The sequence below is a fragment of the Anabrus simplex genome, chromosome 1 (genome assembly GCF_040414725.1).
Source record: "Anabrus simplex isolate iqAnaSimp1 chromosome 1, ASM4041472v1, whole genome shotgun sequence".
Classification (NCBI taxonomy): domain Eukaryota; kingdom Metazoa; phylum Arthropoda; class Insecta; order Orthoptera; family Tettigoniidae; genus Anabrus; species Anabrus simplex.
In genome coordinates this window covers 1,380,185,306-1,380,211,434 of record NC_090265.1, presented here as the reverse complement: position 1 = coordinate 1,380,211,434, position 26,129 = coordinate 1,380,185,306, and the positions used below count along the sequence as shown (strand labels likewise).

At 44.3% G+C, this 26,129-nt stretch overlaps 1 protein-coding gene and 3 non-coding genes across 8 annotated transcripts in view; 2 read left to right on the top strand and 2 right to left on the bottom strand.

The window, feature by feature from the left end:
- Positions 1-26,129, bottom strand: part of LOC136858356 (uncharacterized) — a 562,168-nt gene that overhangs the window by 278,414 nt on the left and 257,625 nt on the right. For 2 of the 5 annotated variants that reach the window (XM_068225514.1, XM_068225513.1), the window contains exon 1: positions 24,187-24,280. The exons of 1 other annotated variant lie outside the window; for it this stretch is intronic. The gene's annotated coding sequence lies outside the window, so the exon portion shown is untranslated. Of the gene's footprint in view, positions 1-24,186; positions 24,281-26,129 lie in introns of those variants that run through there. 2 more of the 5 variants (XM_068225516.1, XM_068225515.1) reach the window with 2 other exon arrangements.
- TRNAT-UGU (transfer RNA threonine (anticodon UGU)) lies at positions 3,568-3,639 on the top strand. The gene has a single exon. It is a non-coding gene; the product is annotated as a tRNA-Thr (tRNA).
- Positions 13,245-13,316, bottom strand: TRNAT-UGU (transfer RNA threonine (anticodon UGU)). The gene has a single exon. It is a non-coding gene; the product is annotated as a tRNA-Thr (tRNA).
- Positions 20,071-20,142, top strand: TRNAT-CGU (transfer RNA threonine (anticodon CGU)). The gene has a single exon. It is a non-coding gene; the product is annotated as a tRNA-Thr (tRNA).

The window sequence follows — 26,129 nt, the reverse complement described above, 5'->3', positions numbered from 1 at the left end:
CAATACCACTTTCTTTCTAGACGTAATTTATTTATCCATTTCCGTATATACATTTCCATTGATATTTGAATTTAGCGCGATTTGTTCAGGTCAAGTCACTAGGAGCGCCACCGTCGAATTGTCTCCCATTTTAGCAAGGCTAAATCCGTAAGTGTCGCGTATTGTCTCTACTGTATTTGCTCCAAACATGGCACTGCATGGGGATATTCCACACGAGCAATGAGCTTCTAAAACAAAACATTCTTCATCTCCAGACAGTTTGGCAGTAAAGAATAAGAAGTAAGGAAATGCGGAAAGAATAGGTCTCAGTAGGAACACCCACTTCATTGCAGAAAATATGCATTACAAAATAAAAAGGCTGTGTTCATGTTCTCAGGGTACCGGCACGTATTTTATTCCCAGCTTTGACTGGGGAGGATAGGAACTAGAAGGACGTATCGTGGCCTTAAGTCAAGAAGCATTCCAGCATTTACTTGTAGTTTAAGCAGAAAAATCACGGTTAAACACCTGGAGGATAGCCGAGGATTGGAACGTTAACACATCTGTACTCAGCTTGTTGCAAAAGACGGTGTGTCCTCGTTCTAGTCATGCCAGATTTTGAATCTCTGGCAGAGCAAGAATGGAACCTTATTCAGCGTCTCAACAGGTAGGCCTACCACGAGCCCGCCTTCCAGGTGACTTCTTCTTCTTCTTCTTCTTCTTCTTCTAAGTATTAATTTCTACATAGAAATTATTGTATTCAGAGGGTACAATATACATTTAGAGTATATGCATATGCAAGAATAGTAGTTATGCATTTGCTGGTTGAGTGTAAAGCAGGGACATGTGTTCCTAACTTCGTCAGGTAAGTTAAATCATGCCGTCTCTGTGGTGTAGTGGTTCGTGTAGCTGCCATCCCCGAAGGCCCGGGTTCGATTCCCCGCTCTGCCACGAAATTTGAAAAGTGGTTCGAGGGCTGGAACGGGGTCCACTCAGCCTCGGGAGGTCACCTAAGTAGAGCTGGGTTCGATTCCCACCTCAGCCATCCTGGAAGTGGTTTTCCGTGGTTTCCCACTTCTCCTCCAGGCAAATGCCGGGATGGTACCTACTTAAGGTCACGGCCACTTCCTTCCCTCTTCCTTGTCTATCCCTTCCAATCATCCCATCCCCCTCCCCCGCAAAGCCCCTGTTCAGCATAGCATATTTTTTTTAAATGAACAAACATAAATGGATCCCTACAAAATCGGTAAAATGTGATGTAATCTTCTTCTTAATCTGCTTACCCTCCAGGGTTTGTTTTTCCCTCGGACTCAGCGAGGAATCCTACCTCTACCTCCGTTAGGGCAGTGTCGTGGAGCGTGAGATATTGGGTCGGGGGATACAACTGGAGAGGATGACCAGTACCTCGCACAGGTGGCCTCACCTGCTATGCTGAACATGGGCCTTATAGGGAAATGGGAATATTGGAAGGGATAGACAAGGAAGAGGAAAGGAAGCGACCGTAGCCTTAAGTCAGGTACCATCCCGGCATTTGCCTGGAGGAGAAGTGGGAAACCACGGAAAACCATTTCCAGGATGGCTTGTGACTTCCCCACTCGGAGAACAATCATCAAATGAGAAATGCAACCATTCAAGCTAAGGGCGCCAATCTTTAAGTTGAGGACTTAAAGATAAAAATTTATAATCAAGCTTGGACGGACTCTTATCACAGGGGTGGGGTGATAGTGCACTAATCACTAAGCAGGAGAATTAAAAATCAAAAGGCTAATTAAGGCAAATTGATTAAAGTTAACTAGAAAAATACTATTTATTAGATTTAATATGAATGACGACGGTTTAACGAAGACTGAATTTAAATTAAAAAATGAATTTAACAGAAAATTAAATGACTCTACTTCGCGAAAACTTGCAATATCTTTAACTCGCTTGCTCACCATTTAGTCTCGTTCTGCTGGTCCTTGGAAGGCTTCCCTCCTTGTAGCTGGAACATCATCGGTCGTCTTTGATATCTCTTCCTCTGCAGCGAAGTACCATTCCTGCCTTGCAAATTGCACCCACCACTAATTGGAAGATGACTTCAAAACTAACACTCCCTATTATGCTTTATCCCGTATATTGGAGATAAGCCCTAAGTCATAGTTAGCAAAACCACCTTGGGTTATTTGGAGAGGATACTCAATTAAGACTCCTTCCAACTTTACTGAAAATGTTCTCTGAAGTTTCATTTCTATCTAGATTAATACTACCTATTGACTTAGACTGGTTCAAACCGGTCTTGTAGCCGAGCTGTACGTACTTCCTGATAAGAGTGGCTATACACCCCTCATTCAGAATTTCTAAGTATCGAGACGCAGAATCAAGTAGAAAATCAAGTAGAAGCTGTAGAATAACTCGTAGAATAATGTAGAGAGCGAATAAGACGTTGTAGAGAGAGCCCCAGGAGCTCCAACACGTCCTTTTATAACCTTCTCTCGCGCTAATTACAGGCCGCTACAACGTGGTCCAATCAGATGACACTTCTCTCCCCACTCCAGAAATTAGAGTTGACGGGCCATATCCATGATATCAACTGTTCTTCTATTCGTCCTTTCACTCAGTATCCATGGCAACATGACGCTCCTTTGAAAATATAGGCGTTGATCAGTTCGAATAATTCTGGTCGAAATACGGTAGCTTACGTTAGGACGCGTGAACACGTGCTCGCTTTCCCAGAACTTGGGGTCTAAATTTGTCCTTTCTCCCTCCTCGGTGATGTGGTAAGATTGAGGAAATCTACTGCAAGTTAATTTTAAACAAATGTCGCAAGAATCTAAGTGAATATTAGAATATTCAGCCCTCGTTTATAAGTCGTAGTTACAAAGTAATGAAATGATAGTGAGCAAATGATTAAACATGAATTATAATACAATTACATACCAAGATAAATATCATGACGTTAAATTCCTGAATTAATTACACATAATAAAATTAACATAATTACACTGTAACGTCTGGAACGTTACAGGCTGAGGTGGGAATCGCCCTCGTACCACTTTTCAAATAAAGGTGGCAGCTAATCACACTAACCACAGAGGCGGTAAAATGTGATATAATGCCCCTCAAAAATTATTCAGCTTGGCTTCTTTTCTTTAGAAATATATTAGTAACTAAGTAATTTAAAAATGTGTATCAAAACTCCAACAGACAGTACAAAAGCATTTCAGAAGACTTCTGAGTAAATTAATTCTACGTTGCAGGGAGCTACAGTATATATATATGCCAGCCTCTTCATAGAATTAGTCCGTATTATGACGGGAAGAGTGAAACTAAGCAAAGAGTATCAAGAATAATCAAGAATAATCTTCCTGTTCGGTGGTCAGCTTCAGATTTCCCATCTTGTGGGACGTATATTCAAAGGTTAAACCGCATCTACGGAACCATCAAGTCTAAACACAACATTTCGCATTCCACGACTTGTTTGTTAGACTGCCAAAATCATAGATAGCTGTCTTGACGTGATGGACTTCAGTTAACCTTGACTGGACTGATAACGCCACCAGAAAGCTCGCCAGTAGTCCGTGTTATGTATTTAGCGACTAACACTAACACGCCTCTTTAGCTCAGTGGCAGAGCACTGGTCTTGTAAACCAGGGGTCGTGAGTTCAATCCTCACAGGAGGCAGAATTTTTTTTTTAGCTCGACCATATTTAGAAGTTTATGCAGCCAGTCCCTGCTATGAATGGTGTGAAAATGTTGCTCATAGGGTTGGTTGGTGTATGCATTTCAGTGGGCTTGGCAGACTGATATGTAATAGCAACTCTAGTTCGGTGAGGAAAGCAACGGGAAACTGCTTCACTCCTCATTTCCCTAGTACGCCTCTTCAGTGATGCCTAGGCCATCTATGACAGCTGATGGCAGATCTATTGAGGATCCCACCAGCGGAATCACTGACGGACTGACCATACATACATATTAAGAAGTGGACTCATTCATATTATGAGGTAACTATTTCCCTTCGGGTTTTCGGGACAAAAAATATATTCACTAGGGATGATCTCGTTGAAAGTGTACACACTTTCCAACACTTTCTTTCTTCTTTACTTTCTAAATCCGTTTACCCTCTAGGGTTGATTTTCTCCTCGGACTCAGCGAGGGAAGCCACCTCTACCACCTCAAGGGCAGTGTCCTGGAGTGTGAGACTTTGGGTCGAGGAATGAACTGGGAAGGAGGACTAGTACCTCGCCCAGGCGGCCCCACCTGTTATGCTGAACACGGGCCTTGTGGGGGGATGGGAAGATTGGAAGGGATAGGCAAGGAAGAGGAAAGGAAGCGACCGTGGCCTTAAGTTAGGTACCACCCCAGCATTTGCCTGGTTGAAAAGTGGGAAACCACGGAAATCCACTTCGAGGATGGCTCCGAAGGGTATCGAACCCCTCTAGTCAGTTGACCTCCCGAAGCTGAGTGGACCCCGTTCCAGCCCTCGTACCGTTTTTCAAATTTCGTGGCAGAACCGGGAATCGAACCCGGGCCTCTGCGGGTGGCAGCTAATCACATTAACCACTACGTCACAAAGACCTTTCCAACACGACTTCAATATTTTGTCAAACAAATCAGTTTAATCTGTTTTAAAAATGACTTTTTTAAACCAATTCATGCTATTTTCTTTTTAAACTGAGTCAGTTTCTAACATTGGCCGAAAGAGAGCACTCTGGTCATCGTTAGGTGGCCGCGTAGTAATCTCGTCGTTGTCCAGCAGATGCCTTCCAAGACAAGCAATACTACAGTGACTCTATGTGTGGAGTCACATATAGAGTCACTGTAACCAATGCAAACATCAAAGAGCTGCGTTGTCTCTCTCGGGAGCGGGTCGTCCAAACGGAATGGTTAATTTACCCGTCCAGAGGTCAGGGTTTTCGGGTTTGATTCCCAATGGTGGTCATATTTTCAGCCTTTCGTCTAAATCGTATATTTTCATTTTAGATATAGTAATTCGTTTCCTTAATCATTGATCAGCAATAATGTATTTACTGTACTATGATCGGTAGGGCTATGTCTGCTACTACAGAAACATTACTGCTTTAGTATTTACATGTTTATGATAAATGGAGTTTTTAAAATATATTTGTTAGGGCTTTCTTTTACATGTTTGTCTCTATTTTGGGGTCATTTTAGTTGAATTTTATCCAGAAATTCCTATAAATGTAATCATTTTGTTCTTTTATTTTCCACTGATATTTCATATTTGCTCCAGTCTCAGGATCAGAAAAGAGTTTCTGTGCAAGTCTGATCACTACAGCCGAAACAATCTACCACCTCTTTTATAGTCTCCACTTGAAATGTTCGCTGCAATATACAATATCTAAGTTCTGGTAAGGACAGATGCAGGTGGCAATGGTACTTTGGGTGTAATAGCCTTGAAGGATGCCACTCTCGTTGGTGCCTTCACTAACTCCTTTTTCACACTTCCGATAAAATTATCTACCTATGGAAAATTACTTCGCACTTCTTCTATGAAATGCTTGTGTCAGGCATGTCACGTGCGCCAGTTTTGAACAAAGTGTCTTCATGGAATTAACTCTTTTTACCATAAATGCAGGGAAGCTGTTACATAGGATCTAACATTAGACTTTTTTACTTCATTCTGAAATAACTTTCTTGGAGAAAACTGGGGTTAAGCTGGTCGAACAACTAGAGTGACTGAACACAGCGTAAAACAATTTAGGCGGTTTCTGAACACGTTAGCAAGATCATAAATGAAAAATACTGTACAGTATTGAATAAAGTTGGCCCTAAAACCTTTCAAAACTTTGTAGAGAAGTGGGAAACCACGGAAAATCACGTCAGGGATGGATGAGGTGGGAATCGAACTCCCCTCTACTCAAATGATCTCCTGAGGCTGAGTGGACCCCGTTCCAGTCTCGTACCACATTTCGTGAAAGGGCCAGGAATCCAATCAGGGTTTCCGACGGCGGCAGGTAATCACACTAACCACTACACCACAGATGCGGACTTCAGTTGCTATTACGAATTGTAAACTCGTTGTTGTGTTGCAAGTTTAAAATGGCTTCAATAACTAACTTAAGTTACATATTGTACAGATTAAACGTTAATGTTGTGCCGAGATCAGAGGGGATAATGGCAAATTTATTTTTTGTGCATACTCAGTGCCGGATTACACATTAGACAGAGTATGCTGCCACCTATGGGCCCCGCGCTGCTAGCGGTCCCAAGCCAGCAGATCAAACCTAGACCCCATATAAAAATGATGTGGCTGTGTGTACCGCATATAAGTTTACGAGTGGTTTCTGAATGGTGAGCTGAGTTTCTTTAGAATAATGATTGTCGTGCGAATATCACCTGTCTTTCATATAACTCATGAAGTGTACATATGAAAGGCAAGAAGCATGCAGCTTGGCGCTGTTACCATAGTTGACACATAAGGGTGTCCCTAGAGATCACTTTTTTCTTTATCTGTTTACCCTCCAGGGTTGGTTTTTCCCTCGCACTCAGCGAGAGATCCCACCTCTACCGCCTCAAGGGCAGTGTCCTGGAGTTTCAGACTCTGGGTCAGGGGATGAAACTGGGGAGGATGGTCAGTACCTCGCCCAGGCGACCTCAACCGCTATACTGAACAGGGACTTTGCAGGGGATGGGAAGGTTGGAAGGGATAGACAAGGAAGAGGGAAGAAAGCGGACGTGTCCTTAAATTAGGTACCATCCCGGCATTTGCCTGGAAGAGAAGTGGAAAACCACTTCCAGGATGGCTGAGGTGGGAATCGAACCCACCTCTACTCAGTTGACCTCCCGAGGCTCGCACCACTTTTCAAATTTCATGGCAGAGCCGTGAATCGAATCCGAGCTTCCGGGGGTGTCAGCTAATCATACTAACCACTACACCACAGAGGCGGACGAGACTAGTTCTACCGTGCCAATTTTCTTCGGTGTCTTACAGCATCATTTTTTAAAAACAAAGGGCAATCAATATTTCTAAATGTCATGACAGCATTGAGGATTTATAAGAGTCTCATTAGAACAAATGCTCCTGCTGAATGGACATCTTTCAATTTATTAAACTACTTGAGGGTTGTCATCGAACTTCAGTGGCACAGAACGACTAAATTATCTTGCCATTATTTCTACTGAATATGAAACCTTGCAAAAAATTATTTTAGAGATAATCTCTATGATTTCATTGCCAAAAAAAAAAAAAAGGGGGGGGCTCTGGGTGGGGGGAGAGATGTTAAAGTGATGTTAGCTGTTTAGATTTATCATCATCATCATCATCATCTGTTTACCCTCCAGGTTCGGTTTTTCCCTCGGACTTAGCGAGGGATCCCACCTCTGCCGCCTCAAGGGCAGTGTACTGGAGCTTCAGACTCCTGGTCGGGGGATACAACTGGGGAGTATGACCAGTACCTCGCCCAGGCGGCCTCACCTGCTATGCTGAACAGGGGCCTTGTAGAGGGATGGGAAGAGTGGAAGGGATAGGCAAGGAAGAGGGAAGGAAGCGGCCGTGGCCTTAAGTCAGGTACCATCCCGGCATTCGCCTGGAGGAGAAGTGGGAAACCACGGAAAACCACTTCCAGGATGGCTGAGGTGGGAATCGAACCCACCTCTACTCAGTTGACCTCCCGAGGCTGAGTGGACCCCGTTCCAGCCCTCGTACCACTTTTCAAATTTCGTGGCAGAGCCGGGAATCGAACCCGGGCCTCCGGGGGTGGCAGCTAATCACGCTAACCACTACACCACAGAGGCGGCGCTGTTTAGATTTAACATGTTCTTTTCTGTTTTGTAGTGCCGTATTATATAGTTAATTTTATGTAACAGCTTACTGTTTTCCTCTAAAGTAACTGGAATGTAAGTCCGGCCCCGCGGTGTAGGGGACAACGCATCCGCCTGTCACCCGGTGGCCCCAGGTTCGATTCCTGGCCGGGTCAGGAACTTTTCATTGTAAATGATTAATATCCCTGGCCTGGGGACTGGGTGTTTGTGTCGTCCTTAACGTTCCTTTCCTCACATTCAACACTTCCTCAATTACACTTACACGCAGGTTCCTCTCATATGGTGAAAATAGTGGCAAAAGATCTGCAGAGGTTAATGCCACGAACATTTTTTTTTTTTAACTGGAGTGTAAGCTGTGTTAGCTATTTTATTACAATTTGGGGGCACCGAAGAGCTCAACTGCCTATGAATTCCCACAGGGTTTAATCCGGAAGTGGACATACTGCAGGTACTGTGATGGTACGTTGTAAAACACGATACTGCCGCAGTGCAGTGTTTTGCTCTATACTGTGAGTCATTCCAGTCTCAAGGGCATTGTGACAAACACGGCACACCTGTACGAAGTTCAGTGCGGCGCACATGAACTGACAAGGAATGAATCCTATCTGCCGAACACTCGAACTGAGCGAAGATAGGTGACCAGGGCAGCAAATCGCTCAATTCGAGAGTTTTACAGTAGTTTAGCTGAGGTCAGCTCGTGTGCGCCTTTAAAAAATACTTCTCAGTTCGCATGAACCCGTTTAGTGTAGTAGAACGAATGACAAGAAGCGTACAAACTTGTTACATCTTCTTCTGTCCGACTCGTTGGCTGAATGGTCAGCGTACTGGCCTTCGGTTCAGAGGGTCCCGGGTTCGATTCCCGGCCGGGTCGGGGATTTTAACCTTCATTGGTTAATTCCAGTGGCCCCAACATCCCTGCAACTCACACACCACACATAACACTATCCTCCACCACAATAACACGCAGTTACCTACACATGGCAGATGCCGCCCACCCTCATCGGAGGGTCTGCCTTGCAAGGGCTGCATTCGGCTAGAAATAGCCACACGAAATTATTATTTACATCTTCTTCTTAATCTGTTTACCCTCCAGGGTTGGCTTTCCCTCGGACTCAGCGAGGGATCCCACCTCCATCGCCTCAAGGGCAGTGTCCTGGAGTTTCAGACTCTAGGTCGGGGATACAACTGGGGAGGATGACCAGTACCTCGCCCAGGCGGCCTCACCTGCTATGCTGAACAGGGGCCTTGCGGGGGGATGGGAAGATTGGAAGGGATAGACAAGGAAGAGGGAAGGAAGCGGCCGTGGCCTTAAGTTAGGTACCATCCCAGCATTTGCCTGGAGGAGAAGTGGGGAAACCACGGAAAACCACTTCCAGGATGGCTGAGGTGGGAATCGAACCCATCTCTACTCAGTTGACCTCCCGAGGCTGAGTGGACCCCGTTCCAGCCCTCGTACCACTTTTCAAATTTCGTGGCAGAGCCGGGAATCGAACCCAGGCCTCTGGGGGTGGCAGCTAATCACGCTAACCACTACACCACAGAGGCGGACTGTTACATAACTTGCTGTGCCACAGACACAGAACACCATTGCCATGGTTGTTTGGCGGTCACCCATATGCAGTGAGTACAGTACTTACCTGTTTACAGACATTCACCACGCCTGCCACATAAAGCCAAACGCGCTGTGTAGCAAATACACTTCTATTCACCGCTCACTTCTTCGGTATAGCTATCACTTACATACTCTATCATGAGCTAATGTAGTTTGACAAGTGCACTGACAGAGTACATCATTGGCAAAGTGTCCGGCTCCATGGCTAAATTGTTAGCGTGCTGGCCTTTGGTCACAGGGGTCCCGAGTTCGATTCCCGGCAGGGTCAGGAATTTTAACCGTCATTGGTTAATTTCGCTGGCATGGGGACTGGGTGTACGTGTCGTCTTCATCATCATTTCATCCTCATCACGACGCGCAGGTCACCTGCGGGAGTCAAATCAAAAGACCTGCACCTGGTGAGAGGAACATGTCCTCGGACACTCCCGGCACTAAAAGCCATACGCCATTTCCATTTCATTGGCGAAATTCCATGGATAAATGGTTAGCGTATTGGCCTTTGATCACAGGGGTCTCGGGTTTGATTCACGGTAGGGTCAGGAATTTTAACCATCATTGGTTAATTTCGCTGGCACGAGGACTGGGTGTATCATCATTTCATCCTCATCACGACGCGCAGGTCGCCTACGAGCGTCAAAACAAAAGATCAGCAACTGGAGAGCCGAACTTGTCCTGGGACACTCCCGGCTCTAAAAGCCATACGCAATTTCATTTCATTGGCGAAGTTAACAACCAAGTCCATAAAATTACGTAGGAAATGTCTGTCCTGAAGTCCAAGAATGAATAACTGCAGATCTCTTTAGACACATAGGGGAATGATTAAATTGCTGACAGCAAAGTTAGTATACGAGAAAATAACTGCCTCCTATGAGGTACCCCTGGTTTACAAGACCAGTGCGGACGTGCGTTACTCTACCCTCAGTCATGCAGGGTTACTGGTTGACAAGTTCATTGACAGAGTCCATCACTGGCGAAGTTAACACCCAAGTCCGTATAATCTACTGTGCATAATTAATAGAAAATGCCTGTACTGAAGTACACGGACGAATATCTCCAGATCTCCTTTAAAAGGAGACAATACATACGTGTCATCTGGGATTCGGTTCATTTATGGTGGAGTAACAGAGCATGTTCAGAAGAGTTACAAGTCAAAATTTTAAGACGCAACCACCACCCTATGGTATATAAATATCTATTTAAAAATGGTGGGTTGGTTTAAATAGACTGAAAGTTATGCGTATGTGTTTAAAACATGCTTAGCGCTTGTGGGAGCGCGTCGGTCTTCCATCCCGGCGACCTGCATTCATGAGACACGATCGATATCTTTCTTTCCTTTTAATTTCTTCCTTTCTTTCTTAGGCCCGGTTTCATCAACACATGTTAGTACTTAACAAGGTGCTAAATCATTTTGATGCTTGTTGTTTTAAGGAGCCTAACATCGAAGGTCATCGGCCCTTAAATAATTTTAACGTGCAATTTAAGAAAATTTGCTTTTCATCAACAACTGTTAATGTTAACATATGTTAAACTGCGCATTAAAGTTAACATCAGCCATTTCCCATGTTAAATGGCTAACATCATCATTTAGCAACCTGTTCCAAAATGGCTGCTGCTGTGAATCTCCCTTTAGATGCGGAATTGCTCTATTTAGATCTTTTACACAATAATCCTGATCGAAGGAGAGTTCAGCGACGTAATGACTTTGACAATTTGACGGATGCAGAATTTCTTCATAGATACCTACAGGTTATCGGAAATAGTTGTTGCTAAGGTTGTGGACGAAATTCGAGTGAGGTTGGAATATCCTACGAAGAGAAACTTACCTCTTTCTCCAATGTTGCAGGTACTGATAACATTACGATTTTTTGATACTAGTTCTTTTCACATAATGGTCAGAGACAATGCTAAAATTTCTAAAGCCACTGTTAGTAGAGTTGTTTGTCTAGTATCTGCAGGGATAGCACCCATGAGAAGGAGGTATGTAACATTCTCTTCAGTAGAAGAACCTCAGCAAATTATCCGGGACTTCTATGAAATAAGCCGTCTTCCTGGTGTTCTAGGTGCAATAGATTGCACACATGTAAGGATCAAATCACCTGGAGGAAATAGGGTCGAAATATATCGTAATCTGAAGGGATATTTCTCTTAATTTCTCTTAATCAGGGATATAGCTGCTAGGTGGCCTCTTTCTGTACACGACAGTACAATATTTACCAATTCCCATATCAGAGCACAGTTTAAAGTGAGGAAAATTAACGGAGGGATTTGTTAGGTGATAGTGGATACCCGCTAAGAAAGTATCTGTTAACCCCATTGAAACCCTTTTTTTTCTCCCACACCTCGTCCTTTTCTTTTATTGTCAAGCCATCTGTGCGCTTGCATTCAATAACTTCTGTATATTTACTAACTAATTCAATTAACAACTCCTTTTTGAAGGAGGAAAAATTAGAAGTGCAGACTCCGCTTCTCTTCACGCGCCATATTTAACAGCTGTACTCAAACAAAAGCGCATCGGAGCGCGCTGTAAAAACAGCATATTCATATCACTGCCTACTTGATTCGTACCGGTTCGCAATGTTGGGAGAGTTAACAGTCGATTAGTTAACATTTCACAGGAAAAGTTTGATGAAACGCTAGAAACCTAACAAGATGTTAAATGTTTAACTCAGTATTAACTAACTACTTGGTAGTATATATTTAAGGTGTGTTGATGAAACCGGGCCTTAATCTGTTTACCCTCCAGGGTTGGATTTTTCCTCGGACACAGCGAGGGATCCCCCCATTACCGCCTCAAGGGCAGTGTCCTGGAGCTTCAGATTCTGGGTCGGGGATACAACTGGGGAGGATGACCAGTACCTCGCCCAGACGGCCTCACCTGCTATGCTGAGCAGGGGCCTTGCTGGGGGATGGGAAGATTGGATGGGATAGACAAGGAAGAGGGAAGGAAGAGGTCGTGGCCTTAAGTTAGGTACCATCCCGGCATTTGCCTGGAGGAGAAGTGGGAAACCACGGAAAACCACTTTCAGGATGGCTGAGGTGGGAATCGAACCCACCTCTACTCAGTTGACCTCCTGAGGCTGAGTGGACCCCGTTCCAGCCCTCGTACCAATTTTCAAATTTCGTGGCCGAGCCGGGAATCGAACCCCTCCTCCGGGGGTGGCAGCTAATCACACTAACCACTACACTACAGAGGCGGACTCCATTTAATTTGTTTTTTTAAGTTGATTAATGTTTACATTTGTATTTTGTTGACATTAAAATTGCAAACAACCTACCGGTACATAACTACCGGTACGTGATTACGGCTGCTGGCATGAACCCGAGTGGTACTTATGACAAAAATAGGCAAAACTTGGGTGTTAACATTTGATGAAAACCAAAGCCTGATAACTACTGTACATGATTGTTTCAAATCATTTTGAACAAAACACACTTGATTCGCGTTCAAAAGTGGCTCCCTGCCATCATAAAGCCTGGAGCAGACAACTGATGATGAATTATGGAGTGAATTCGTAAACAGTCTTCACTTGACTTTAGGTGGAATTATTTTAAAAGTGCACTTTGATAAGGGTTCTTGTCGTCTTGGAATAGTCTATTACGTCGTATACAGACGGATTTGTTTGACCACCCTAGGAGTTAACGAAATCCGGTGTGCATAAAAACATTTGCATTATTTCCTACGAAAACAGACAAAAACAAACAAACTCACATCGACAATATCGATATTTCTCGACAATGTGGGGGAGGGAAACCTGTAACTCTTCTGACCACGCTCTGTAGCCACACCAAAAATGAACCGAATCCCAGATGACACATGCGTAGTGTCTCCCTGTTAGACATATAGACGGAATGAAATTAAGGACAGCAAAGTTAGTATACGAGATAAAATGTCTGCCTCCTATGAGGATCGAACTCATGACCCCTGGTTTACAAGTCCAGTGCTCTGCCACTGAGCTAAAGAGGCGGGTGTGAGTAGTTTCGAGTCATGCAGGGTTGTTATAACGAACGCATAATAGGCTTCTTACCGCTGTCTGATATAACCAGGAAATAAAGCGAATAGGGAGTTGATTGTGACAAGATTTCAAAGTCAGATCCATCAGCCTGCAAAAATTATTGAAATTAAATTGATTGACCATTTTACTCGTAAAACAATAGGCCCCAGCTACCGCGTGCAGGCATTTGGATATGACGCCATCTAGGCTCACCTGTAACAATTTCCACCTCATAGCAGAGAAAAGGATCTCTGTTGGGCGATCTTTGGCTTAGTGTTTAATTCATTTTGTCGGGTAAACATTAAATGTTACAGCAGAGGTGTGTTGCGTTCCGATGTTTAAGTGACGAATGTAATATTTCTTTCTTTCTTAATCTGTTTACCCTCCAGGGTTAGTTTTTCCCGCGGACTCAGCGAGGGATGCCCTCTACCGCCTCAAGGGCAGTGTCCTGGAGCGTGATACACTGGGTCGGGGGATACAACTGGGGAGAATGTCCAGTACCTCGCCCAGGCGCCTCACCTGCTATGCTGAACAGGGTCCTTGTAGGGGGAAGGAAGCGGCCGTGGTCTTACGTACCATCCCGGCATTTGCCTAGAAGAGAAGTGGGAAACCATGGAAAACCCTTTCGAGGATAGCTGAAGTGGGAATCGAACCCACCTCTACTCATTTGACCACCCGAGGCTGAGTGGACCCCGTTCCAGCCCTCGTACCACTTCTTCAAACTTCGTGGCAGAGCCAGGAATCGAACCCGGGCCTCCGGGGGTGCCAGCTAATCACACTAACTACTACATCACAGAGGCGAGCACGTAATATTTCTGCCCTTCAAAAATTCGACTACTTCCGCTGGAGTTGAACCAACGATCTAGGGGCCAGCGATCTCCCACTGACCCACATAGCGAGCTATTAAGCATCTGTGAGCCTCTTTTATTATTATTATTATTATTATTATTATTATTATTATTATTATTATTAGGCCTACTATTCGGAATGATCTTAGTTCATGAATTAGAGAATGATTGCATGGATCCATGGATCCAGAATTCTCCTAGACATCCAGAACTGAATATACAGTATAATGCGGTAGGAGTGGTTTAATTCCTTCGTCAACATAAAACGGTATAACTTTACGAAGATGGAGGTCTGCACAAAGTACTATTCATGAAGGGTAAATATTCCAGGCATATTCTTGAATAGAGCCCTGTAATCCTTCTGAACACCAGATGTCATCACGCTCTATATGGAGAAAGTGTTACTTGCATACAGCAGTTGGTGTTTGCAAAGTGCGGCCAAAAAATTTAAAGTAAAAGAAAGGTGTTGGCTTCATTCGTGATATGTCATTAAGTATTCTGGGTTTTGCGTGTCATGATGGAAGATCTCATTAAAATAATGGCGGTGTCGTGTGGAGTGGTGTATGTGCATGTGCATGCAGTAGCCCTATATAATTTCGTTTCGCAAAACAGCGTTATGCACGTAAAGATTATAATTTGTCTGTACACTTCAAATGCTTACCTCAAACTTCGCTTTTATCTCGAATTAGGTACACAAAGTAGAAAATAGGTTAAAATAGGTTCACTTCCATGTTTCACTGTCTGTTACGATATCTTTCTTTCTTTCTTTCCTTCTTTCTTTCTTTCTTTCTTAATCTGTTTACCCTCCAGGGTTGGCTTTTCCCTCGGACTCTGCGAGGGATCCCACCTCTACTGCCTCAAGGGCAGTGTCCTGGAGCGTGAGACATTGGGTCGGGGGATACAACTGGGGAGAGTGACCAGTACCTCGCCCAGGCGGCCTCACCTGCTATGCTGAACAGGGGCCTTGGTGGGGGATGGGAAGACTGGAAGGGATAGGCAAGGAAGAGGGAAGGAAGTGGCCGTGGCCTTAAGTTAGGTACCATCCCGGCATTTGCCTGGAGGAGAAGTGGGAAACCACGGAAAACCACTTCTAGGATGGCTGAGGTGGGAATCGAACCCACCTCTACTCATTTGACCTCCCGAGGCTGAGTGGACCCCGTTCCAGCCCTCGTACCACTTTTCAAATTTCGTGGCAGAGCCGGGAATCGAACCCCGGGCCTCCGGGGGTGGCAGCTAATCACACTAACCACTACATCACAGAGGCGGCTGTTACGATATCACGGTGGAAAATACCCGACAGAGTTTCTCGAAACTCGGCATTTAAGTTAGGGATAGCCGAGGTGTGTACAAGACTATATATTATTTGATTAGTATACAGTGGCGTATGTCTTTGCTGGCAGGACCTAGTGTTTACAGTGCACTATGTCTTCTGGTATGGGCTAGAGCAAGTTTGTTACTTTCATTAATCTGTCTCTGTGTTATCCTTGGCTTTGACAAAATGAAAGGGACTGAGGTATGAGCGATGCTATTATAGTAATGCCATTCCTTATGCGGCCAGTCCCTGCTATAAATGGTGTGAAAATGTTGCTCATAGGGTCGGTTGATACATGCATTTCAGTGGTCTTGGCAGACTGATATGTAATAGCAGCTTCTGGCTCGATGAGGAAAGCAACGGGAAACCACCTCACTCCTAATTTCCCGAGTACGTCTCTTTAGTGATGCCTAGGCCATCGATGACACCTAATGGCAGAGCTGTTTAGGATCCAACCAGCCTTTGGGCTGAGGATTGAACATACAGTGGCGCAGCAATAGTAAAGGGGCAAAAACAGGAAATGTGACATTTCTCCATAAATATTACTCTGATCGAAAACTTGTTCTTTTCTTCTTAATCTGTTTACCCTCGAGGGTTGGCTTTTCTCTCGGACCTCTACCGCCTTAAGGGCAGTGTTCTGGAGCGTGAGATTTTGAGACGGGGGTACAACTGGAGAGGAGGACCAGTACCTCGCCCAGGTGGCCTCACCTGCTATGCTGAACAAGGGCCCTTTGGGGGGGGGGGGATTGAAATGAAATGGCGTATGGCTTTAGTGCCAAAAAAAACGGAAAACCGTCTTAAGAGTTGCCGACAGTGGGGTTCGAATCCACTGTCTCCCGAATGCAAACTCACAACTGCGCGGCTCAAACCGCACGGCTATCTCACCCCGTCTTATCATCTTCCTGGCTGGGTTTGCTCGAACTCTGTTATATCAGATGCCTTCTCTATAACTGACGCCATCTACAGCGGGGTGAAATAGACATTCATTCATTCTGAGGTCATGAAACAATAACTTTGAGAGTTTCTTTATTAATTGCCGTTCGTTGTATTGTTTCATCTTGAAAAATGAATACCTGATGAATATTTGAAATAGTTACCTTCTTTGTGAGTAATCTTGTAATTGGAAAAAGGGCCAGGAATAATAATTAAAATTTCGTGCGGCTATTTCTAGCCGGGTGCAGCCTTTGTAAGGTAGATCCTCCTACGAGGGTGGGCGGCATCTGCCATGTGTATGTAACTGCATGTTATTGTGGTGAAGGGTTTGAGTTGCAGGGTTGCTGGGGACAACACAAACACCCAGTCCCCGAACCAAGGAAATTAACCATTTAAGGTTAAAATCTCCGTTCCGGTCGGGAATCGAACCCGGGACCCCTGTGACCATTTAGCTAACCATTTAGCCATGGAGCCGGACAGGGCCAGGAATGTATTATTATTATTTCTTCCTTTCTTAATCTGTTTACCCTCCAGGGTTGGATTTTCTCTGGGACACAGTGAGGGATCCCACCTCTACCGCCTAAAAGGCAGTGTCCTCGAGCGTCAGACTTTGGGTCGGAGGGTTACAACTGGTGAGAAGGATCATACCTCGTCCAGCCGGCCTCACATGCAATGCTGAACAGGGACCTTGTGGTGGGATGGGAAGATTGAAGGGGAGAGATAAGGAAGAGGGAAGGAAGCGGCCGTGGCCTTTAGGTACCATCCCGACATTTGCCTGGAGGAGAAATGGAAAACCACGGAAAAAAACATTTCGAGGATCGCTGAGGGAATCGAACCCCCCTTCTACTCACTTGACCTCCCGAGGCTGAGTGGACTCACTTCCAGCCCTCGTACCCCTCTTCACATTTCTTGGCAGAACCGGGAATCGAACCCGGGCCTCCGGGGGTGGCAGCTAATCACGCTAACCACTACACCACAGACGTAGACATTATTATTATTATTATTATTATTATTATTATTATTATTATTATTATTATTATTATTATTATTATTATTATTATTATTGAAGTGTTTGTTTATATGTGTTTTGAGATGTGGATTGTGTTTATTATTCCTTGGCTCGACTCACATTCTTGTAGTCGTAACTCAATATTAGTTTTATCAATAAAATTTAAGCGAAGTCCTAACCAAAATATAACTAAGATCTGTTGAAGAATTTCTAAGAAGACGGTAAGATGGAATTAAGCCGACTGATTTAACCAGATTGAGGTATATACTTTTAAAATTAATATTGGCATTTGATAGTCGAAAGTATCTGATCAATTGAGAACATTTCTAACGACGAAGAAGAAAACGTAATTTTTTTGCAATTAAGGGTGATTATTGCTATTTCTAGTTGTCAGTCATGACGAATATGCTTAGGGACGTTCAAAGGATAAACAATAACACTTCTACTGCACCTGAGATCGTAATTAAACAATTGCATAAACTGGTGTTTGGCAATGAAGGTGATAGGCAGAACAGTAAAAGACTGCGGGTATTTAAAGGATTTCGGTTTCCAGAAGCTCCCGATGAATATGACGACAAGGTTCTTGACCATTTCTCTGAAGGAAATTTATTTGCTGTGTGTAATGTCTTGAGTTTGGAATACGAGGAGAAGAAAAACATCTGACGAAGCGCATTTGGCAGTACCTCATCAAATTCAAATTGTTACTGGAGCTTGAAAATGATGATGATTACGAGAGGGACCTTGAAGACGCCGAATACGATGTAATTTTTTGAGCCACTCACTGCAGTCCTTCATAACTAAGAATAAATTAAAAGAACATGATAGAATGAAGAAGAAGGAACCTACGAAAGAGAAACCTCCGCAGAAGATAGCGAAAGTGTAGACGACTAGGTCACGAACTGTCTCACATCGACAAGACGCGGAAATTCAGATCGTGGATTCACATTGATGTTTCGGGATGGTGAAGATTCGATGCGCAACTTTGATGGTAGAGGATATCATCCGGTTAGAAAGTGGATTAAAGAATTTAAGGAAACTTTATATTGATGGGATGGGGGATAACATACAGAGTTGGTATTTGCTAAGAGATCAATGTCTGGTTTGGCAAAGCTGTTCATTCAAGGTGAAACTGGCTTATCAAAATGGAGAAAATTTAGACACATTAAATGAAGAGTGCTATATCAAGATGAACAGTGCAGAAATGCATCGAACTGAGCGAGTTCGCCGTGTGGTTAGAGGTCGCGCAGGTGTGAACTTGCATTCGGGAGATAGTGGGTTCTTTTTTTTACTAGGGGCTTTACGTCGCACCGACACAGATAGGTCTTACGGCGACGATGGGATAGGAAAGGCCTAGGAGTTGGAAGGAAGCGGCCGCGGCCTTAATTAAGGTACAGCCCCAGCATTTGCCTGGTGTGAAAATGGGAAACCACGGAAAACCATCTTCAGGGCTGCCGATAGTGGGATTCGAACCTAATATCTCCCGGATGCAAGCTCACAGCCGCGCGCCTCTACGCGCACGGCCAACTCGCCCGGTGATAGTGGGTTCGAATCCCACCGTAGGCAGCTTTGAAGATGGTTCTCCATGGTTTCACATTTTTACACCAGGCAAATGCTGGGGCTGTAACTTAAAGCCACGGTCGCTAACGTCGCGATCATAGCCCTTTCCCATCCTTCCGTCACCGAAAACCTTTCATGTGTTAGTGCAACGTTAAACCAGTAGGGAAAAAAAGAAATACACAAAAGAAGAAATATACAAAAACAAGGAGGAATCGCTTCAAGAATATGTTGATGATAACGTTTGTTTTTAAAGGGGAGTAACAGCTAGGCCATCGGCCCCTAATTGTACACGGTGCAAATGAATGGAACGATAATTGTACGATTCAATTTACATACGATATCTCACTGTATCCACCTCTGTGGTGTAGTCGTTAGTGTGATTAGCTGCCACCCCCGGAGGTCCGGGTTCGATTCCCGGCTCTGCCACGAAATTTGAAAAGTGGTACGAGGGGTGGAACGGGGTCCACTCAGCCTCGGGAGGTCAACTGAGTAGAGGTAGGTTCGATTCCTACCTCAGCTATCCTGGAAGTGATTTTCCGTGGTTTCCCACTTCTCCTCCAGGCAAATGCCGGGATGGTACCTAACTTAAGGCAACGGCCACTTCCTTCCCTCTTCATGTCTATCCCTTCCAATCTTCCCATCCCCCACCAAGGCCCCTGTTCAGCATAGCAGGTGCGGACGCCTGGACGAGGTACTGGTACTTATCCCCAGTTGTATCCTCGACCCAATGTCTCACGCTCCAGGACACTGCCCTTGTGGCGGTAGAGGTGGGATCCCTCGCTGAGTCCGAGGGAAAAACCAACAGATTAAGAAATAGAAAAAGAAGAAGAAGAATACATCCCTGTATACTGGGAAAACGAAGTGCAAGGAACGGCTAACGTGCTCCCGTTTCAATAATCTGTCATCTTGATTCTGTTCCTTCCCGAAATTATTTAGTCTGGAACATCTGTACCATATGCGCTATGCTTCTGTTCCATGTCTTTTTATTACAAAATTGACCAACCCTCTACTTTTGCGTAACGCATCGTAACGCATTAGTTAAGAAAACGGGCGCGCTACAGCAGTGTGCCTCTTTAGCTCAGTGGCAGAGCACTGGTCTCGTAAACCAGGGGTCGTGAGTTCAATCCTCACAAGAGGTAGAACTTTTAGCTTGATACTTCTCTTACGATAATAAAATAACCGTGAAGAAAAGCTACAACTTTCAAGTAAGATCATAGAATTCTGTTAGTATGCATCACTACATTATTATTGTAATGTTATCGCGGAAGCTGCAGTTGATAAGGGATTAAAGGCGATCCAGTCTTTTTCCCCTCGAAGACGCTTGTTGCTGGCTACGGACCAGCTTAAGAGGATCTATAAAAGATAGAAATAGGCACGAAGTATTAAGAACAGAAGCGGGTCACTTATAAATAGCTGTTGGGTGTCCAAGTGAAGCGCTATGAGACGGACCACGGTGACGAGTAATAGGATTGGCGGCTGCAGGTCAGGGCGTCGACATGCTGTCTACCAAGGAGAACGGTCATAACACATGTTCTAAATATAAACTGTCGCCATACAAACCTGCTCAGCGGCGTGACGTCTGTCCTCTCTAATAATGTCGGGGTGTAGATACCGCAGTGACTACAGTAGAATGTTTCTGTTGACATTGTCCACAGTTGAGAGAGTATTTATAAGGGATGATAAATGTTGGTCCACCTCTGTGGTGTAGTGGTTAGCGTGATTAGCTGCCACCCCCGGAGGCCCGGGTTCGATTCCCGGCTCTGCCACGAAATTTGAAAAGTGGTACGAGGGCTGGAACGGGGTCCACTCAGCCTCGGGAGGTCAACTGAGTAGAGGTGGGTTCGATTCCCACCTCAGCCATCCTCGAAGCGGTTTGCCGTGGTTTCCCACTTCTCCCGGCGAATGCCGGGATGGTACCTAACTTAAGGCCACGGCCGCTTCCTTCCCTCATCCTTGCCTATCCCTTCCAATCTTCCCATCCCCCCCACAAGGCCCCTGTTCATCATAGCAGGTGAGGCCGCCTGGGCGAGATACTGGTCATACTCCCCAGTTGTATCCCCCGACCAAGAGTCTGAAGCTCCAGGACACTGCCCTTGAGGCGGTAGAGGTGGGATCCCTCGCTAAGTCCGAGGGAAAAACCGAACCTGGAGGGTAAACAGATACAGATGATGATGATGATGATGATGATGATGTTTTAAGGGGTCTAAGAACTACGTCATCGGTCCCTAAGATATGAAACGAACAAAATCATACGAAGAATTTACTGGCAACGTAACTATGGATGTAAACATTAAAACTGTCAGTGGAGTGTAAATATTCTCCAAGTCCGCCTCTGTGATGTAGTGGTTAGTGTGATTAGCTGCCAACCCCGGAGGCCCGGGTTCTATTCCCGGCTGTGCCAAGAAATTTGAAAAGTGGTACGAGTAACGGGGTGCACTCAGCCTCGGGAGGTCAACTGAGTAGAGGTGGGTTCGACTTCCACCTCAGCCATCTTGGAAGAGGTTTTCCGTGGTTTCCCACGTCTCCTCCAGGCAAATGCCGTGATGGTACCTAACCTACGGTCACAGCCGCTTCGTTCCCTCTTCCTTGTCTATCCCTTCCAATCTTCCCATTCCCCACCGAGGCCCCTGTTCGGCATAGCAGGTGAGACCGCCTGGGCGAGCTACTGGTCATTTCCCCAGTTGCATCCACCGACCCAATGTCTCACGCTCCAGGACACTGCCGTTGAGTTGGTAGAGGTGGGATCCCTCGCTGAGTCCGAGGGAAAATCCAACCCTGGAGGGTAAGCAGATTACAAAGAAGATAAATAACAAAACATAAAATGTAAAAATGTGACTAAAAGGCATTGTTCTATCCGCAAATGTCAAAAACAGGTTAAAATGTTATACGCATAATAATAAATTATTCAACATTATTAAAAACTTGGATGAATTATCATTAAAGATTAAAAGCCTAATATAAACATGAAAACCATTTCTACACCAGGCAAATACTCGGACTGTACCTTAATTAAGGCCACAGTTTCTACCTATCGTTAATTCACCGAAAACCTTCAGTGTGTTAGTGCGACGTTAAACCACTAACAAAAAATTATTTAAACGCACCTAAAACTGTTAAGAGCATTAAGAGAAAATCAAGTGTTTTTCCACCTACCTTATAACCCATAAATCAGTCCATGAGGTCTGCTGACTGCTTGTCATCTTGGATTATGAGGGATATAATGCTAGGTCATTTTAGATTACTGCGTAGATGGCCAGATTCACGGAGGACACGTACCGTGGTTAGATGACGACATCTGCAAGTACATTACGGTGGTCCTCTCTCTTCAATATGTGAAAGTACGCTGCTATACTATGACCAGTCCGTAGCCGGGATAGCCTAGTGCCAGTCATTTTTTACAGGAAGTCCGAAAAGTCATTTTCCAAACTCTCATAATACCCTTTAGCGCTCTCGGTTTAATGGAGAGAGGAATGAGCTGCCACTCTTCCTCCCAACGAGATTATACGAGTCTCTGCACAGAGCGTATACCTTGCAGGGCAACTGAAACAGGGTGACAGCATCCGTTGCAGACCTATCAGCATATACAGTATATGATGAATAATCAGGATATTGTAGCAGGAACAATACATTTTTAAAGAAAGAAAAATAGGCTGTTCAGGCGCAGTAACAATTCTGGGTCTATTATTTATCTGGACGAAACGGAGGTAAATAAAACCTTTCAAATCAGTATATTTGCCAACACTCCACAAATCCAAGTGGTTTGAAGGTTTCCTCAGGGAAAGGCGACGGGTTAGTTAAATGTCAAGATGTTTTCGGTGTGCGTGGATTTTTGAGATATGCTTAATTGAATTTCCAGTTAAAACGAACAGTGAAATAACTCAGGAACAGTTGGTTTACTGATTGGAAGAAGGCTGTATTATTGTTTTGCACAATATGCGCTATCACTCGAATTTGAAAGAAGTAATTTTCCTCAAACAACACACGAAAGCCAGATATTCTGGAGTGGTTGAAAGGAAAGAACTTTACAATCATAAGACGTTAATAAATACTGTGTTGCTGCGTATTCTGAGACAACATAGAAATCAGTATACAGTTTTTGTGTTGGACGAAATCACCGCTCAAATGAGGCATGAAGTTACTGTATTTGTCTTCCAACGTAATTGGTAATATAACCCTATACAACTTACCTGGCCACAGGTGAAAGGAAACGTGGCGAAAAGAAACAGTTTTAAAATGAAGAATATATGAAAGCTACTGAAAGAGACAAAGTCGATGCGGGAAAGAAGTGTATGAGCAAGGTTAAGAAACTATAGGATGAAGATTTCTTGACATGGGCTTCCGTGATCAGCCATGGAGAGAATAGACCACTGATAGCTTTTCAAGTGGTGATGTAATGTGAAATATTCGTGATTGCTGTGTATTAGAATAATGATACGCACTGTTAAAGTAACTCCGTTTTTAAATAGTTGTCAAAGTTCAAGAAAAGGTAGATTTCGCTCTTTTCAACGTAATCTTCCAGGAGATAGTGAGTTTGAATCCCACTGTCGGCATCCCTGAAGATAGTTTTCCGTGGTTTCCCATTTTCACACCAGACAAATGCTGGGACTGTACCTTAATTAAGGCCACGGCAGCTTCCTTCCCACTCCTATCCCGTTCCCATCCCATCGTCGCCATAAGACATATCTGCGTCGGTGCGACGTAAAGAAAAATTGTAAAAAAAAAAAAAAAATCAACTTAATTGTGCCTGTATTCATGAATGCTAATAATTAAATATTTGAAGTTGTTACTTCTTGTTATTTAAAAACCAATGTCCATAGAATGCTAGATTTGGCACTTGGTGTCCTCTTTACCTCAGGTCTTCAACTCAACAAATAGCTTAAAATCTAACTCCCGATCATGCTACAAGTGCATAAGTTACCAATGACAAGACTAATTTTTATATTCCGACACCTGAACAAACACTACAATAATACATGTTTTTAAATTTCTTATATATTCACGCAGCGAATACAGGGGTTCGTTGATCTTAGTTCTAAAATATATAGCAACGATTCCAATGCATCTTCCCAAAATAATGATGTAGTCGAATGTAACCGTACCGGAGGTATCTAAGTCCTGTACATGTACTAAAAATTGACCTGAGGAATACCATTTGATCATAAAATCAAAATAAGTCAGCTTACCACAATGTTTTCAGATTTTGAATAAGAAGAGAAGGTTGTAACGTTTGACCGAAATTACTGCACTCTTTCCCACTCTGAAACCCACTAACTTCATTATTCACAACTACCTAACAGAGGAGCTCATGCTGCGTATAATAATATCGATGCCACTAATCTTTAGGAGCTTGGACTGCAGAGTGTGTGCTCTATCAACACAATGCCACCACCAGAAGGCGAATGTATTTAGTCACGCCCCAAGATACGTGTAGGAATATGTCACGTTCGAACATCGGAGGTACTAGCCTTCGCTTAAGAGGTTTCCGTGTTCGATACACGCCAGGGCTGGCTATTTTAACTGCGTACGGTTAATTCCTCTGACTCAGGGACTGGGAATTTGTCTTCGTTTTCATGCACTTATTTTCATTTACACTCAACACACCACGATAACTGCCATCACAGAAACACAGAGTAATGAATATCTCCTTCCACACTGGGTTGGCATCAAAAAGGGCACCCGGCCGTAAAACTGGGCCAAAATAATATCACTACCAGCCACCCTACAAACACGCAATAGCGAATACATCCTTCCACATAGAGCTTGATTCAGGAAGGGCCGCCGGTCGAAAATCAGGGCCATGTTCAAATGTGTGACACAGTTCACCCCCGCGACCCCACAATGTGTGGGTAAATCGGAAGGAGGAGAAGAAGAAACCTTATGCATAGACCTACATAGTTATTATTAATATACCGTTTGATGTTATCAGAGGGTCTGTTGCTTGTAAAAATTGTTTGCGCAAAGCATTCATTCCGTGACGTGTGTCGCATTATGCTGGTATATAATTGAAATCAGAGTGCACATTATCGGGTGGAAGAGGGCAGGGTAAGCGACCTGCGCGTCGTGATGAGGATGAAATATGATGAAGACGACACACATACCCAGCCCCCGTGTCAGCGAAATTAACCAATTATGGTTAAACTCCCGACCTTGCCGGGAATCGAACTCGGGACCCCTGTGACCAAAGACCATTACGCTAACCATTTAGCCATAGAGCCGGACAACGTGATAGATGATCTACTGCAATTAATCTCTAGCATTTCAGCACTCTTAAATACCAACCGATCGCGCAGGAATTCGATTCTACAACCTTGAACATAGAAGGTGAGCATATAGGCAACTACAGTAGCAACTACAGCCTGGTCAACAAGACAAGAAGCTGGTATACTAGACTATGATCAAGGCCACTGCAATTTCCAGGACTTGTAAAAGCGTAGGAACATAAATCAGAAGATAATCCAAGGGTAATGAATTGCCCCAAATGACTTCCCCACCTTCTCGAAGGTCGTGGCCACCCTTTGGGCTGTTCACAGTATAAAGCAATAGAAAGAAACAGGACGGTTGCCAACAAATTAAACTGCGTCCTCATCCCGTGAAGGTCGGTGTTACACACTTAGCAGTAACAAGCATGACGCCTGTGCTGCCCACACCTCACCCATATGGTACAGCCACTGAGTACTTCTCCAGACTTTCATTAGGCTGCCGTCTTAATTATTTCAGGACCAGAGGGATTCTATTAGCGCACAAGCTGGAGTTGTTTTAGGAGCATGGAAAACGTCTCCGGTCATCAGTCCCCGTTCTTGTAGCTTTATAGTGCTGCAATCATTTCGGCTGGAGACACTATATATACATTACAATTTGTTTTACGTCGCGCCGACACAGATAGGTCTTATGGCGACGATGGGATAAGAAAGGCCTAGGAGTGGGAAGGAAGCGGTCGTGACCTTAATTAAGGTACAGCCCCAGCATTTGCCTGGTGTAAAAATGGGAAACCACGGAAAACCATCTTCAGGGTTGCCGATAGTGGGATTCAAACCCACTATCTTCCGGATGCAAGCTCATCTCGTCAAATTTAGCCAAATCGATCTTCTCTCACCAATTCGATTCAGTATGTCTTCATTCGTGATTC